Source organism: Dipodomys spectabilis, unplaced genomic scaffold (assembly GCF_019054845.1).
Source record: "Dipodomys spectabilis isolate Male_0828 unplaced genomic scaffold, ASM1905484v1 ptg000095l, whole genome shotgun sequence".
Taxonomy (NCBI): domain Eukaryota; kingdom Metazoa; phylum Chordata; class Mammalia; order Rodentia; family Heteromyidae; genus Dipodomys; species Dipodomys spectabilis.
Window position 1 is genome coordinate 49,688,727 of NW_024870772.1, and position 17,563 is coordinate 49,706,289.

The window sequence follows — 17,563 nt, forward strand, 5'->3', positions numbered from 1 at the left end:
ACTTGCCTAGTTAGCTCAAGGTTCTAGATTCTACCATCAGTAAAACAAAAAGTGTAGTGTGTGTGTGTGTGTGTGTGTGTGTGTGTGTGTGTGTGTACCAGTCCTGGGGCTTGTAGGGCTTAAACTCAGCATCTGAGAGCTGTTCCTGTGCTTTTTTTCTCAAGGTTAGCTTCTACCTCTACCACTTGAGCCACAGCTCCACTTCTGGCACATGGTAGAGAGAGAAATGAGAGAGAGAGAGAGACACAGAGAGAGAGAGAGAGAGAGGAGAGAGTCTTTAAGTAGTTGTACAAAAAAGTTGCCATTTAACAAAGAAGTTTATGAAATAAGTATTATATATATATTGGTAATTAATTGGAGATAAGGAACTCAGAGACATTCCTGTCTTTACTAGCTTCAAACCTCCATCCTCAGATCTCAGCCTTCTGCATAGCTAAGATTACAAGTGTATGAGCTCCTGGCACCTGGCTACACAAGAGATTTCTGAGAATCATCTAAGAGTTAGACAGTGTCTAGGCTATTCACCTACCACTATGAAACATCACAATTGCTTAATTTTCATATTCATGAGGCCAAGCAGGATCCAAATGATGCACCTAACTTTTTTAGAAATTTGAGTTTCAAAGAAAATAAGAAGCTCAGGCTGGGTGCAGTGGTTCATACCCATAATCTCAGCTATAAGGGAGATAGGGAACAGGAGGATCATGATTCAAGGCCAGCCTAGTTAAAAAGTTAGAAAAACCACTTCTTAAGAAGTTATGAGTGTGTGTGTTTGTGTGTGTGTGTGTGTGTGTGTGTGTGTATGCAGGTGCATGTGTGCCTGTAATCTTAGATGTGTAGGACTCATAAATAGGAGGATTATGGTCTAGGCTGGACTGGGTAAAAAGTGAGACTTTTTCTCAAAAGTAGCCAAAACAGAAAGAAATATGGGGACGTAACTCACGTGGTAACTTATTAAGCCAAGGCCCTGCCTATGGCCCCCAAACCACCACCAAAAACGTTGTGTAAGAAGTTCATAAAGTATTCCCAGTCCTTGCAAGGATTCTGTTCCACTGAAATGTATCACATAGCAACGCAGTGTTTGCATCACATCCGGAGATGAAGGCCGAATCTCTGGGTTGCTTCACGTTTCTGAGAGCAGGACGCACGGTCAGCCCCAGCTCATGGTCTCCCGGGCCCTCCTGGCAGTGCCCATGATGAAGCAGGGTGGGTAAAGCCATGAAGGGAAGGAAGATTGGAAGTTGAGTGTGGTTTAAGGAAATCACTTATCACACCCAGATTCACTGGCTGTGCGAGACTACTCTAAGAAGTTGAAATAGTCTGGATTTGTCAAAAGAATACATCTCTTCTATTAGCCAATGTTTAAGCTAAATTACATTGCTCCCAATGGGAAGCCATTTTAAGAAAGAGCTCCACAAAACATGTCCACCACTGTGTGCCAGGGGTGCGTGCCTGTAATCCTGATAGCTCAGGAGGCTAAACCAGAAGGACTGCGGTATAAAGCCAGCCTAGGCAGAAAAGCCCTCAAGACCTCATCTCCAAAATAACCAGCAAAAAGCTGTGCTAGAGGCAATGCTCAAGTGGTAGAGCATCAGTAGGGCAAAGAAGCCTTTGAGGTGCCAGCTCAGTCTGCCTTCAGTAAATCTTGCTGTCTACCTTCTGGTTCTACTGTGCCCTCCTGTCCAATGTTGCTTATTCACCGAGAGTGGAAGTTTCTTTGTCTGTGTTCCTCCATTTTCAGACCAACAAATGGTACTTCATAGTAGTAGCTAAATAAATACAATTGGAAGCTATCATTGAGATTAAGGGCTCCATGTCCTCTTATACAGATGTCCTAACCCTACTTTCTCACCACTCAGGTGTTTTGGTTTTTTTTTTTCTGTATCACCCATTTCCCTGGTAACTTCTTATGCATAACACCAATGTACAATTCCTTATCTTTTCAGGCGATGGGTGTCAGCTGGTTCAGAAGCATTGTGTACCTGCTGGGGACCACAGCCCAACGTGCATGACAGATTGCTTACACAATGACAAGCATTTTTAACAAGAAAGGAAGATGGTGGCAGTTCACAGGGCTTGGGGGGGGAGTGTGTGCCCACGTGGCACACACTGCACGCCATTGACCCAAGTGTGTCACCGCAGGAAGGCCCAAAACCATTCCTTGGTTTTATCTGGACTAAGTCAGGTGCTGGCACAGGAAGTTGGGAAGAGAGTTTAAGCTTCTTGAAATACCTGTGTATACATTCATGGTTTTTATTTTTTCTTTTGGTATTTCTGTTGGTGCTGTTGATGTGTTTTAACATCAGAGCTGAACCTTGGTCTCCACCTTGAGCAGGAGTTAGATGCCCTTCTTGCTAACTGCGTGGTCCAGCCCTGCTGACGCCAACCCTGCACGCTGTGTAGCAGTCACTAGGCAGGCGGGTGGTGGCACCAAGGCTGGAGGACATGGCACAGATAGTAATAAGAACACTTTCCATTTATACTCTTTAGGGAACTAACTAGTATCCTTTTAGCTTGAAGAAGTTATTGAAACTTGCCTGCCCCAGGAAATCATTTAGGCCTTTCTGCACTATCTCATTATCTCATATGATCTCAGAATTTTCCCTAAGAATCAGGAAAAGCAGGCCAGTGTGAATTTTATTTCGCAGAAAGGGAAATGGAAGGATAGAGTGGGAGTGGTTGATTGGAATCCGTTATATGCGCTACGCGTGGAAATGTTACAACGAAATCCCCCCCTCGTATATCTAATACATGCTTTGAAGAAGATCAGGAAATGGACTCAGAGGGGCTGGGAAGGGCATTCCCACAGCGTGCCGCTGTCCTAGGAGGCAGGAGTCATACGCTGCCCACACCAGGCGTCCCTGAGCTTTGCGACTTGCAGGGCTGCCCCAAAACAGTTCATACCACGTGCTTCTCCATCCTCAGGAACCTCTGGGTAAGAATTGCAAGTAATAGCCTTTCCAGAATTTGTGAACGATTTAAGTTTATATCTAATGAAGACAGTCAATGAAGTGTGTCCTCCAATGTAAACAACAGAATAAAATGCTAGAGCAATTTGACCCTCTCTCTCTCTCTCTCTCTCTCTCTCTCTCTCTCTCTCTCTCTCTCTCTCTCTCACTCTTTCTCTCTCTCTCTCACTTTTTCAGTTAGAGGTTCAAAGCTAGCCCAGACAGAAAAGTCTTTGAGATTCTTTGGTGGGAAAAAATGTATATTTATAATTTGCCAGCTTGATTCAGTTTAGATGATTCCAATTTTGTTGGCAACATCTAAAGCATCGTAATCAGGAGCCAGTCGAACATATGCCTTCTTCTCTCCATCAGGTCTGATCAGGGAATTGACCTTAGCCACATCAATGTCCTAGAGCTTCTTCACAGCCTGTTTGAGCTGATGCTTGTTGGCCTTAACATCCACAATGAACACAAGTGTGTTGTTGTCTTCTATTTTCTTCATGGCTGACTCAGTGGTCAGGGGGAACTTGATGATAGCATAGTGGTCAAGCTTGTTTCTCCTCGGAGCACTCTTCCCAGGGTATTTGGGCTGTCTTTGGAGCCGTAGCATCTTGGGCCGCCGGAAGGTGGGCGAAGTGCAGATCTTCTTCTTTTTGTGGCTGTGGACACCTTTCAGCACTGCCTTCTTGGCCTTCAAAGCCTTTTCCTTGGCTTCGGCTTTAGGAGGGGCAGGAGCTCCCTTCTTTGCTTTCGGCGCCATCTTGGTGAAAAGCGTCTTTGAGATTCTTATCTTCAGTTAACCACCAAAAAGCCAGAACTGGTAGTATGGTTCAGACAGTAAAGCACCAGCCTTGAGTAAAAAAAGCCAAGTCAAAGCAAGAGGCCCTGAGTTCAAGACCCAGTGTTAGTGTGAGGGCATGCGTGTGTACACACACACACACACACACACACACACAAACACACACACCACACACACACACACACACACACAGATTGTTTCTTTCTCCTCCTAGTTCCTGTGTTTCTAGGAAGCATAGGAAATACACCTGGTACCACACACAATTGGCCAGTTGGGTTGTCTGGGGTAGCTGTGCGGGTGCTTTCTGATTCTCAGCCTGGTCATCTGTTGATGGGATGTTTCATGGGTGGGAATCCTCCCCAGATTCACTGTGAATCGGGTGTTCTTGGAGACCAAATTTCCCAGGAGAGGTTGGAGGGATGGTGGTCAGGAAGAGTCTTTCAAGCAGACAGACAACCGTTGAAGGGGAGGCGCGGTTGCTTCTGCTGTGAGGTCTCGGGTAGGTTCCCAAGCGGCCGCCTGTCCTCCGAGGGAAGTCCCTGTGGTTGCATAAAGCAGTTCCCCGTAAAAGAAAGGGGTGTTTAATTACACCCGCACAAATGGAAACCAGGGAAGTAACACAGAAAGCCTCTGAGCCTCCCAAGCGATTTCACTTTTCCTTTCTGTGGCATTTGTTTGAGGTGACACACTGTGAGGAGAAGTTCCTACTTGTGGCCTTCGAATAAGAAACCCTAGAAATCACTCGGGGGCGGGGGGGGGGATCTGAGCACCCCAGGGAGAGGTCATGTCACAGTGGGGCCTCCACCTTCCTGGAGGACTCCATAGTCCTCACTCCACCACTGCTGAGCTCCTTCATGCTCTAAGCCTGGCCTTCCCACTTGCTTCTAGAAGTTTCTTGGAAAGTTCCAAAGATACGCCTAGCCTATTCTCCTGACACATGCCACAGAATTGTCTACACCTCAACAAACAGCCCTATCACTTATCCAAGTATCCGAGCTGGAAACTCGTGGCTGATGCTTGACACGTGGTCCATTCAGCCGTCCCCAGGGGCTGGCAGGCTGACTGTACACAAGTGGAACCATGCTCCACTCAGGGGGGTCACCACCAATCTACCTTCGCACTGATCCTCAGGGTCTCTCAAAGGCAAAATCTAACTGCCTGCCTTTCACTCCTTCAGGCCCTGAGGGGCTCTGGCGACACCATCCGTGAAATGGGATGGAACGAGAAGGAAGCTGGGAATCTGGACACTGGGCTAGGACTTGGCCCAGCTCTGTGACTCTTCTTGGGCAAGTCGCCGTGGAGACCTATGCAAGCCTACCTGTGTTGTCAAACAACACACACACACACACACACACACACACACACACACTATACATACATACATATATATATATGCAATGGCTTTTGAAAAAAATGGAACATACCTTGAAGATTGTGGTTCATTGCATTCCATTACAAGGTAGGGCTTTGTGTAGCTCATTCTCCGTTCATATCTACCTCTGCTGAATTACAAACAACCTAGAGATGATCTTCATTTGTCATTCAATAGATGCTATCAAGTTCTTTTCTGTGGAAGCATTCCAAAATAAAGCAGATTTTTGCCTTCTTTTTCCCTTCCTTCCTTCCTTCCTTTCTCTTGTAAAATTGAAGCTTGAACTCAGGTTGCTGCAGCTTCTATGTATGCTTTTGGATGTCTACTTAAATCGGAATGTTTTGCTTATGTATTACATGGTAGCCCATGTGTTTTGTTCTACATATCTGTAGCTCTGGGAGGCATTTCAAAGTCTCACATTCCATCCTGAGGATCCCTGGTTCATTTCCCTGGAGGAGTATTCCCCGCCACACGCGCACACGGGTGCGTACACACACACACCTTCTTTCCTTTTTTTTTTTTTTTTAATTTGTGCCAGTCCTAGGGCTTGATCTCAGGTCCTGAATGCTGTTCTATAGCTTTTCACTCAAGGGAGATGCTCTACCACGTGAGCCAAAGCTCCATTTCCAGCTTTTGGGCAGTTAATTGGAGATAAGAGTCTCACAAACTTTTTCTGCCTGGACTGGCTTCAAACCTGAACCCTCAGATCTCAGCCTCCTGAGTAGCTAGGATTACAGGCATTGGCCACTGGCACCCAGCGAGAATAACTCTTGACCTGACTCCAGGAGGGAGACGGGGTGAGCTGTACCTTCCACACACCTGGCTTCAAGCCTACCCACTCCATCCTCACCTCTTTGAGTGGTCAATACCACCATTGCATGAGAGTTAGAACTTTGCTCCTCTTAGGTTTTATTTCTACTGATCTTTCTATCATTGGCTCTCATGCCTTGGCCTCTGGGTTTTGCCACTCTGTGCTGTTGTTACAATGAGATTTGTGTAAGGCACACAGTTAGCCACATATACATAAAGCATGCAGATAGCCACGCATGGAGATAGGCGCACATATCCATACCTACACATTGTGCTCGTTAGCTTTCTACTCCTGCAAAAACAAATAGCAATCCACGTATGGGAAGGAAAGGTTTGTCTTGCTGTCTTCCGTGCTTTGGGGGTTGTGGCGAGGCAGAGCATCATGGTGGGTGAGGATGATGAAGTAAACCACTCACCCTGAGGGGAAGCGAAGCTGAGAGGAAGCAGCAGAGTCTCCCAGTCCTTTACAGGACACGCCGCTGACAGCCTGAACCTTCCCCTTCTTTTTTCAAAAAATTTTTAATATATTTTTTTATTTTGAAGATACTGTACAGAGGTTACAGTTACGTGAGTAAGGTAATGAGTACACTTCCTATCGAGCATTGTTACCCCCTCCTTTGTTTCCCCTACCATCCCTTCCCTCCCCACCTCCACAACTCCTCCCAGCCCCCACCCCGAAGTTGTAAAGTTCGTTTTCAACATAGTGTCTTGTACATCTCATTGTTACAATGGGTCATTCCATATCCTTGTTTCAGCATTTTGTTATTTCCCTTCCTCTCCCCAAATTAGAAAAATGTATATACAAGAAACAGGCACCAGAATCAAATACAGTGAAAACAGGGGTTATACTGTGGGGGAAGAACATACAAAAGAAACAAAAAAAATTGAACAGTAACAAAGATAAAACCTCTTAGGTCCCTATCTTAGGGTTCATTTCACTTAGCATCATCTTATATGATCATATGTACATAGCTTTTGACCTTTTCTGCTTATCCTGGACATATACTAGTTATTGCAGATAAGGGAAACTATGGGACCTATGTTTCTTTGGGCCTGGCTTACTTCACTTAATATAATTTTTTCCAATTCATTCCATTTCTTAACAAATGGGGCAATGTCATTCTTTCTGATGGAGGCATAGAATTCCTACACACACACACACACACACACACACACATATATCACATTTTCTCAATCCATTCATCTACTGAGGGCCATCAGGGTTGGTTCCATAACTTAGCTATAATGAATAATGCTGCAATAAACACAGTTGTGCTGATAGCTTTAGTATGGCTTTGTTTCTGATCGTTTGGATAAATGATGAGATGTCCCAAAAGTGGGATTGCTGGGTCATGTGGAGCTCTATGTGGAGTCTTTAAGTGGTTGAACAAATTTACACTCTCACCAACAATGAAGTAAGGTTCCCTTCTAGCCACATCCCCTCCAGCACCTGTTGTTATTAGAGTTCTTGATTATAGCCATTCTAACCGGGGTGAGGTGGAATCTCAATGTTGTTTTGATTTGCATTTCTTTTATGGCTAGAGAAGTCGAACATTTCTTCATGTGTCTAATGGTCATTCTTCTTCTTCTCTTTTTTTTTTTTTTTTTTTGTCAGTCATGGGAGCTGAACTCTGGGACTGGGTGCTGTCCCTCAGCTCTTTAGCTCAAGGCTAGCACCCTACCACTTAAACCACAGTGCCACTTCCAGGTTTTTTCTGCTTATGTGGTGCTGAGGAATTGAACCCATGGGCTTCATGCATGCGAGCGAGGCAAGCGCTCTACCACTAAGCCACCTTCCCAGCCCTCTAATGGCCATTCTTATTTCCTCTTCAGAAAAGTCTCTCTTCAAGTCTTTAGCCCGCTTATTAATCAAGTGGTTGTTTCTTTGAGGATTTGTTGTTGGGGGATTTAATTTTTTGAATTCTAAGAATATTTTAGATATAAGGCCCTTGTCTGTTTTATGGCTAGTAAAGATCTACTCCCAATTCATGGACTTTCTATTGATTTTGCTAACTATGTCCTTTGCCATGCAGAAGCTCTGCAATTTCATGCAATCCCATTTGTCCAACTTTTCTTTAATTGGTTGTGTTCCTGGGTCTCTATTAAGAAAATTTCAGCCTGTGCCAAGGAGACCTAGGGTTTCTCCTATTCCATCTTGTAATGTTTTCAGAGTGTCTGCTTTGACTCCAAGGTCTTTAATCCATTTGAAATTGATTCTGGTGCAGAGTGATATATAAGGATCTAGCTTTAGTTTTCTACAGGTGATTAACTAATTTTGCCAGTACCATTTACTGAAGAGATTGTCTTTCTTCCATTCTATTTTTTTAGCTCTCTTGTCAAAGATTAGGCGGCTATAGGTCAGTGGGTTCATTTCTGCATTTTTCAGTTCTATTCCATTGGTCCTCAGGTCTGTTCTTGTGCCAGTACCAAGCTGTTTTGATTACTATGGTTTTGTAGTAGAGTTTGAAATGTGGTATTGTTATTCCTCCAGCACTGTTCTTTCTGTTAAGGATCATTTTTGTTATTCAGGGTCTTTTATTGTTCCATATGAATTTTTGGATTGCCTCTTCTATTTCCTTGAAGAATGAGGTTGGAATATTGATAGGTATCACACTGAATTTGTTGCTAGCCTTGTGAAGTATTGCCATTTTCACAATCTTGATCCTTCCAATTCAGGAGCAGAGGAGGTTTTCCACGTCCTTAGTTCTGCTTTAATTTCCTTTTTCAGGTTTTTAAGCTTTCATTATAGATGTTCTTTACTTCTTTAGTTAACTCTTAGGTAGTTGCTTTCCTGATTTCAGCCGTGCTCTTCTTGTTAATGGCATACAGAAAAGCCATTGATTTTTGAGGGTTAATTTTATACCCTCCTACTTTGCCAAAGTTTCAGATCAGCTCCACTAACTTGGGAGTGGAGTGTATGGGGTTCTTAAAATACAAGATCATGTCATCTGCAAAGAGGGAGAGTTTTACTTCATCTTTCCCTAGTTGGATTCCCTTTATGTTTGCATCTTGTCTTATTGTTCAAGTTAGGCATTCTAATACTAACTTGAAGAGGAGTGGAGAGAGCAGACATCCTTGTCTCATTTCTGAACTAAGAGGAAATGGCTTTTTGCCATTAAGTAAAATGCTGGCTGTAGGTTTGTCAGACACAGCCTTTATGATAGTAAGGAATGTTCCATGGATCCTAGTTTCTCCAGACCTTTCATTATAAAGAGGTGTTGGATCTTGTCAAATGTTTTTTCTGCATCTATTGAGATAACCATGTGGTTATTATCCCTGTTCTTGTTGATGTGATGTATTACATCAATTGATTTGCATATATTGAACCAGTTTTGCATCCCTGAAATGAATCCTGTTTGATCATAGTGGATGATTTTTTTGATGTGTTGTTAGAGTCGATTGGCCAAAATTTTGTTGATAAGTTTTGCACGGATATTCTGCCATCCTTACTTCATGAGTGTCATTTGAGGAGTGACAGTGGAAGCTTTAAATATAAACATAGCAGTGATTGCACAAGGCTGTGGTGTGTTTATTGGCTCTGAATTGTACACTTTCAAGTGGTTAACATGATAAATACTATGTGAATGTATGCTGCTCAAAATAAAATAAAAATGCTGATACATGTGCTATGATGTATAAGCCATCAAAATATGCTAAGTGAAGAGTCCAGATCTGAAAGGTGACATTGTGCACAACTTCACATGCCTGAATTTCCAGGGTAGGCAAGCTACTAGTTGCTTAGTTAGGGTCAGGAGACCAAAGGCCAACAGCTATGAGGCAGACGGTTTCATTATAACATTGTGAAATGGTCTAAAATCAACGTGGTGATGGTGACTTCCTATGTAAATATAGTAGAAGCATTGGACATCACAACTGGAAAGGATGGGACACAAACTGTTTATGAAATAAGAAAATGAGAGCAAAAAAAGAAAGAGGAGGAGGAGCAGAACGTAAAGGAGGCAAAGAGGGAAAAGGTCTTTGAATGAGAAGCAAACACAGAGTGGTTACTTGTCTATCATTTGACTCTTTATATACAAGAGTAGACTTGTCAAACTTTTCTAACGCTGCTATACTTCAATATCACACCAAGTTTGATCGCCTCTGTGGTAGCTGCATTAGGTACTCCCAAGGATGGCAAATCCTCATTCTTAGAACCAAGTGAGAGTTACCAGATTTCTGAAAAGGATCTCAGAAGGCGTGACTGAGTTACAGATATGGAGATGAGACTATCCCGAATCATCTAGGTAAGCTTTATATTCAATGGCATGAATTAGTATAAAAGGGAGAGAAAGGGAAGTTACACACACACACACACACACACACACACAGAGGGAAGGGGAGACAGAGCAGGAATAGATGAGGAAATATTCCCTCTCTTAGCACACAGCCTGTTGAATCAGAGCACTGTACACTGGACCCCCAAAGTGTGAGACCAAAGGCCCATGTGGTGAGACTTGATGGGAACTGGCTTCTCAGAGGACAGCAGCCTGCAACCTCACGTGGCTGACATTGGACAAGGTTGCCCCCTCCTGTCAGGACACTAGCCTCACTCAGGAAGATGTCATTGTCACAGCCAAAAGCCCCCGCTGTGACCTGCCCCCCACGCTGAAGGTTAGAACAGCAACGCAGGAGTTGGACAGGATGCCAACATTCCATCCACGGAGCTGATCTTGGAACCTGGAGTGATAGAACGCAAAGCCCTCGGAGGTCAGGGAGATCATCTGCAGCTGTCCCTGCCCATCACTTCATAATCCCATACAAAGCGGACCAATTAGAAACCCTGACAACTAACTCAAATGGGTAATAGGAGCTCCACAGAATGCAGTTGCCATGCACAGGGTCACCGGGCCCAGGGAGATGGTCATGGCCCTCGAGGGTGTGCTGGCCTCCTGGGGTGAGTTGGCTCTTGCAGGCATCAACTGTCATAAAAGAAGGAGCTTGATTCCTGAGTCCCTCATTTCTGGCTCACGATGGGATTGTTCAGCCCAGGCTCCTGCTGTAATGGTGACCCCCATGGGTTCTCGCCAGAGACCCCATCAGTGGGGTTGCCTAACCTCTAATAAATCTCTCCTTTAAAAAAATGTACTTGGGTGTTTTTGTTCTAGAAATGGGAACTGGAAGATTGCAGGGCGGAAAGGACCACTCATTCCAGGCTCTCGCGGGGAGACGGGGGAGTGGGTATGAGCAAGAGTGGGTGGGCAGGAAAAGCAGAAGAGGCTCTGCCCCCTCCGTCCTCCTCAGGGTCAGTGTGTGCTGACCGCTGGCGGGCTTTGTGTCTGCTCTCCTGGATGACACTGCCTTTGTCTGATCTGCAAGAGCAAGCAGCTCCTCCCAGACCTGCCACGGGACTCCACCAGTCAGCGCTCTGAACAAGCCACACAATGTCAGAAATCCATCCTTGTAAGGGATAAGGGAAGTTTGGCAAAGGGAGAAGATTCGACCAAAGAAATAAGATGAGATACCTATCAAAATTCCAACCTCATTCTTCAAGGAAATAGAAGAGGCAATCCAAAAATTCATATGGAACAATAAAAGACCCCGAATAGCAAAAACGCTCCTCAATGGAAAGACCACTGCTGGAGGAATATCAATACCAAATTTCAAACTCTACTATAAAGCCATAGTAATCAAAACAGCTTGTTACTGGCACAAGAACAGACCTCAGGACCAATGGAATAGAATTGAAAACCCAGAAATGAACCTACAGACCTATAGCCATCTAATCTTCGATAAGGGAGCTAAAAAAATAGAATAGAATACAGCCAGCCTCTTCAGTAAATGGTGCTGGCAAAATTGGTTAACTACTTGTAGAAAACTAAAGCTAGATCCTTATATATCACCCTGCACCAGAATCAACTCCAAATGGATCAAAGACCATCAGAGTCAAAGCAGACACTCTGAAAACATTACAGGATGGAATAGGAGAAACCCTAGGTCTCCTTGGCGCAGGCCGAAATTTTCTCAATAGAGACCCGGAAACACAACAAATCAAAGAAAGGTTGGACAAATGGGATTGCATGAAGTTGCAGAGCTTCTGCATGGCAAAGGACATAGCTAGCAAGATCAATAGAAAGCCCACAGATTGGGAGAAGATCTTCACTAGCTATACAACAGACAAGGGTCTCATATCTAAAATATACTTGGAACTCAAAAAATTAAATCCCCCAACAACAAATCCTCAAAGAAACAACTGCCCAATAAATAAGTGGGCTAAAGACTTAAAGAGAAATTTCTCTGAAGAAAAAAGAAGGATGGCCAATAGACACATGAAGAAATGCTCAGCCTCCCTAGCCATAAAAGAAATGCAAATCAAAACAACATTGAGATACCACCTCACCCCAGTTAGAATGGCAAAAATCAAGAACTCTAATAACAACAGATGCTGGGAGGGATGTGGACAGAAGGGAACCTTCCTTCATTGTTGGTGGGAGTGTAAACTTGTTCAACCACTTTGGAAAGCAGTATGGAGGTTCCTCAAAAGACTTCATATAGAACTCCCCTAGCATCCAGCAATCCCACTTTTGGGCATTTACCCAAATGTTTACAAACAAGACCACACTAAAGCTACCAGCACAACTATGTTTATTGCAGTATTATTTACCATAGCAAAGATATGGAACCAACCCAGATGCCTCTCAGTAGATGAATGGATTAAGAAAATGTGGTATATATACACAATGGAATTCTATGCCTCCATCAAAAAGAATGACATTGCCCCATTTGTTAGGACATGGAAAGGCTTGGAAAAAATTATATTAAGTGAGTAAGCCAAGCCCAAAGAAACATAGGTCCCATGGTTTCCCTTATTTGCAATATCTAGTATATGTATGAGTCAAGCAGAAAAGGTCAGATAAGGTGATGTTATGAAAATGAACCCTTATATATGTATTTAAATGTTTTTTTTCATGCATTTGTTTCTAACACATTTAAAAGATTATCTTTGTTGCTTTGTATGTCCCTCCCCCACAGTATAACCCTGCTTTCACTATATTTGAAGTCGGTATAATTTGTGGAGGAGAAGGGGAAAAACAAGTCGTTTAAGGATACAGGTGGACCTGTTGCAACAATGAGAAGTACAAGTTGTCATGTGGAAAATGAACTTTACAACCTTGCGGGGGAGAGGGTTGGGTGGGGGAGGGGGGGCCTGGGAAGGGATGTGAAGGGTAAACAAAGGAGGAGGCTGCAATGCCTGATAAGAAATGTACTCATTATCTTGCCCATGTAATTGTAACCCCTCTGTACAGTATGTTCACAATAAAAAATAAATAAAAGAAAAAAAGACAAAAAAGAAATAAGCTGACTTTTCCTCCAAATCTGCATCCCTTCTCTGATTAAAATGAAATGATGAAAGAAAACACCCTTGATCTGGAGGGTTCCATGACACTCTTTCGATCATTCACTCCACAAACACTTCCTGACGCCTCATTCTCCAGTGTGCGATAGACCACAGGGAGGCTCAGGACCACAGCCAGAAGCAGACATGTCTGCTCACATTCTCCCTGGACAAGACACGCATCACAGAAGTAAGCAAAACAAACCAAATTAAGGTTACAGACACTTTTTTTTCATTGCATTGTAAAGGGAAATTGCAGATGGCTGGGACAGAAACATAATAATAACTTGCCGGCTGGGGGTATTGCTTGGTGATGGAGTGGGTGCTGGTCCAGAATGTGCAGGGTTCGAGGCTGGACTTCCTCTGGTTACCTGAGGAAGAATACAATACACACAGCCTCCCCAGGAATGGCGCTGGAAACGGAACGTGCCGAAGAGGCAAAAGGCAGGCACTGCCCAGAGAAGCAGGTGTTCACCATGGGAAATGGCGGGTCCAAAGGATCAAGTCAAAAAGAGCTTGGCAAGTTCTAGAAGCTGTGAGAACTGAAAAGGGCGCGATGGACTGAGCTTGGGACAGCTGGGAAGGAAGCCCGCATGTCTTTCCCACCCGAGGAGTTTGGATTTTCGTGCCTCAGGATTGGCACGATCTGAGTTCTTCAATGATGCCTCTGGCTTGATAGTAGACATGGGATTGAAAAAAGCAAGGGAAATAAAATCTCCCTGAGCAGAGAATGGATGGGCAGAGAGGAGAATGGAGCCAGAAGCCACCTCGGAGAGCACGCTGACGTGATCACGGTCAGGATGTGGGTCGGGATGAGACAGCGTTGTCTCGAATGGTGCTACCTACCGACAGAAACATGTTTTCATCTCTGAATCCATTTCATCTCCAGCCCTCGCTCACAGTGCAGGAAATGGCACCCGCACATCCCCGTGTTCTCCATATTTCTGCTGGCACTGCCCAAGGCACTTTGGAAGAGCCAGAGTTGGCCCAGGTACCATTCTTGACCTTGAGAACAACCAACTCACACTGTAAAGGATCTACTTGGGAACAGCATAGGAGCTCCAATATGAAGTTTTCTGGAGCTCACTGAGTCTGGTCTTCTGTTCTCCCAGGAGAAGCTTGGGCTTGCGTCCTCCATAGCTGGAGTCTGCTAGGGACTTCTCAGTCTGAGGTGGATTCAAAGGGGGAAATCAGGATAAAGAGCTTTGGGGGAACTTGCCGAAGATCACACAGCCCAAGGTGACTGAGCCACAGTCAGACACAGAGATGCCCAGATCCAGAGGACACAGGGGACCCCTGCTCCATTTCCCTTGAAGATGAGGAGCAGAACAGGGTTCAGGCCCTCAGCAGGCTGCCAGGCTTTCACACACACCTGTTGGCATGCCTACTCTATGACCTGCTGGCCAGACAAGATCAACTCTTCTTGCATGTACCAGTCCTGTGTCTTGAACTCAGGGTCCGGGCGCTATCCCACTTGAGCCACAGCTTTACTTCCAGCTTTTTGCTAGTTAATTAGAGATAAGACTCCCATGGACTTTCGTGCCTGGGCTGGTCCTTGGGGCTGAGCCTTCTCCACTCTCTCCATCAAGTCTCCTGGTCTCCTTTGTCCTTTCCCTGACTTTCGGGGGACAATCCTCCACCCAAAAGGGGCTGGCATTTGAGTAAAGAAACTTCAACAGATGAGTTGAGACGGATCTGCTGGTTGGCTCTGGGGGGGTCGGGAAATACAGTGTCAGAAGCCCCCTGGCCAGGGCCTCCCAGGCCCAGCCCTGAAGGGGGCCTCACAGGACCAGGCCCTTGAATCTCGGCAGAGGCCTCAAGCCCGCCAGCCCCGAGTCCTTGCTGCAGACACGCTCCCTTCTCCCCATCAGCTCATGGTGGGAACAACAAAGGCAGACTCCAGCACAGACTCCCTCAGTGCTGATGTTGGAGCTCTGTGAAAACCAGCCCCTTTTGCACCTCTGCAATATAAGAAACCTGGTCTGAAAATCTTCAGGGATGCTTCACTGCTTCCAAGTTGATGTTCATCTAATTTATTGAGTACCTACTATGCACTGAGCATTGTGCTCAACTCAGGGATCAAGGGGCAAATAAAGCAAATAGTTCCCAGACTTGAGGAATTTGGGCCCCAGTGAGGACACCACACACACACAGAAATCACAAGAAGGCTGAACAAGCGCAGGGCCGGGGAAGCTCGCCTGATCTGAAGGGTCCAGGAAGAAAGAGGCTTCTATTCAAGATCTGAGATGTGAAGGATGAAGGGGTTTAACCAGGCATAGGTTGGAGGAAAGAGAACTGGGTGGGAGAGGGTTTGGTAAGAGAGAAGTGTGGGCTGGGAAGTTGGCTCAGTGGTAGAGCGCTTGTCTTGCATGCCTGAGGCCCTGGGTTCAATTCCTTAGCACCACATAAGCAAAAAGAAAAAAGCCGGAAGTGGTGCTGTGGCTCAAGTGGTAGAGCGCTAGCCTTGAGCTGAAGAGCTGAGGGACAGCGCCCAGGCCCAGAGTTCAGGCCCCACGACCGGACCCAAAAAAAAAAGAGAGAGAAGCGTATACACAGGTGTATGTTCAAGGAAACCATTTAGCTTTCAGAGCAGGACATTTGTACCTGACCTGAAGGTCAAGGCAGCCACAGTATTTGAAGAAAGGAGGCTGGAGAGACCAGGATGGACAAGGCCAGGAAGAGTTTGCAAACGAAGCTAGAGGTTGGACAACAGAAGTTAGTCTCAGGGCTTGGGTAAAGAGAGTGTATCTGATGGTCTCCTCAGGGGACTGTGCCCTGATTCAGGAATTCAAACCCTCTGAGCCTTTTTTTAGTGCTTTTTTGAGGAGGGGCGGAGCTTCAGTGTAAATGTCACTTAGCTGTTTGGCCAGTGTTGTGATTGATGAGTTAGGCCAGCCAACTGCGCTGTTTAAAGCAACCAGGTGACACTCAGTCCATCGCTACTGGCCATCTTCCAGCCATGGTTGGTGCCCTTGGCCCCAGCCAATTCCTTGGGGAACTCTCTAGAACCAACAGCAGGGGGAACCAAAGCTGGGTGTTGAAGGAAGAAGTCTGAAGAAAACAGAGTGTGTTTCACAGAAAGGGGTCACTGGGAACTTTTGCTTTCTTTTGGGGTCAGATAAGGGATCGCAAACTCCAAAAACACTGACCCATTCAGCAGAAACAACATGACTTCATGATTTCTGTGAACAAACCTGATGCAGTCTCATTCCTCAAAGGGAACCATTAAAAAAAAAACCCAAGTCTCAGAGTGAAGGGTAGAGAGTGGAAGTTGGGCCTGCGGTGCACAGATACTCGAGTAAAGATGGGACTCATCCTGCAAGCCCAGTAAGGAAGAGGCACCAGCACAAGTTGGTTGGAAGAAAGCTAAGCTGGTGACCTCACCAAGAAGAAGACTACACAACACACACACTCACACACACACACAAACACACACACACACACAAATTGTGAGCCCAGGAGAGGAGCCAGCAGGGGAATAGAATCTCCTGTCACTGTTCAGGAAGGGGTTTCGTGAGGCAGGACTCTGGACAAGACAGAAACACAGAAATGATTCCTCTCCACAACAGAGCTCTTCTCCCACATCTGCTCTCGGATCCATTCTGAGGGGGACTTCAGCCTGCACTGAATACTGAGCTGTAAGGTTTTAACACACACTGAAGGCTGTGAGATGGTCTCCTCCTTGGAGGTCTGCAGCTTGCTATTGATTAACTTCGCTCATCTCTCCTCCCTTTCAGATGCCTTGTGGTTAAAGTTAGCATACTGCAAAACGCCGCTCATTGAGGTAGGCCTTGATGGCTCACACCTGTAATCCTAGCTACTCTGGAGGCTGAGAGCTGGAGGCTCACAGTTGAAAGTCAATTCAGACAGAAAAGTCCAAAGTAAACAGCAAAAAACTAGGCTGGAGGTGTGGCTCAAGTTAGGAGAATACCATCAGAGAAAGCTTGAGTCCCTAAGTTCAAATCTCAGTATAAGCACACACACAAAACAACTCTTTCACATGTATAAAACTTAACCCGTGAAAGCATGTACTTTTGTCTCTGAACACCACAAGTGAGGTGCCCAGTCTCAGGCTCTCCCTGACACCAATCTCTGAGAATGCAGTTTTTCATTTTTTTGTCAGACATGGATGGGCCTTGAATTCAGGGCCTGGGAGCTGCCCCTGAGCATTTTTGCTCATGGCTAGTGCTCTACCACTTTGAGCCACAGCTCCACTTCCTGTTTTCTGGTTGTTCATTGGAGATAAGAGTCTCACAGACTTTCTTGCCTGGGCTGGTTTTGAACCTCGATCCTCAGATCTC

The 17,563-nt window shown here is 45.2% G+C and overlaps 1 pseudogene; it reads right to left on the reverse strand.

Moving 5' to 3' along the window:
- Positions 1–3,190: 3,190 nt before the first annotated feature.
- LOC122112690 lies at positions 3,191–15,936 on the reverse strand (annotated as a pseudogene).
- Between the last annotated feature and the right edge of the window lie 1,627 nt (positions 15,937–17,563).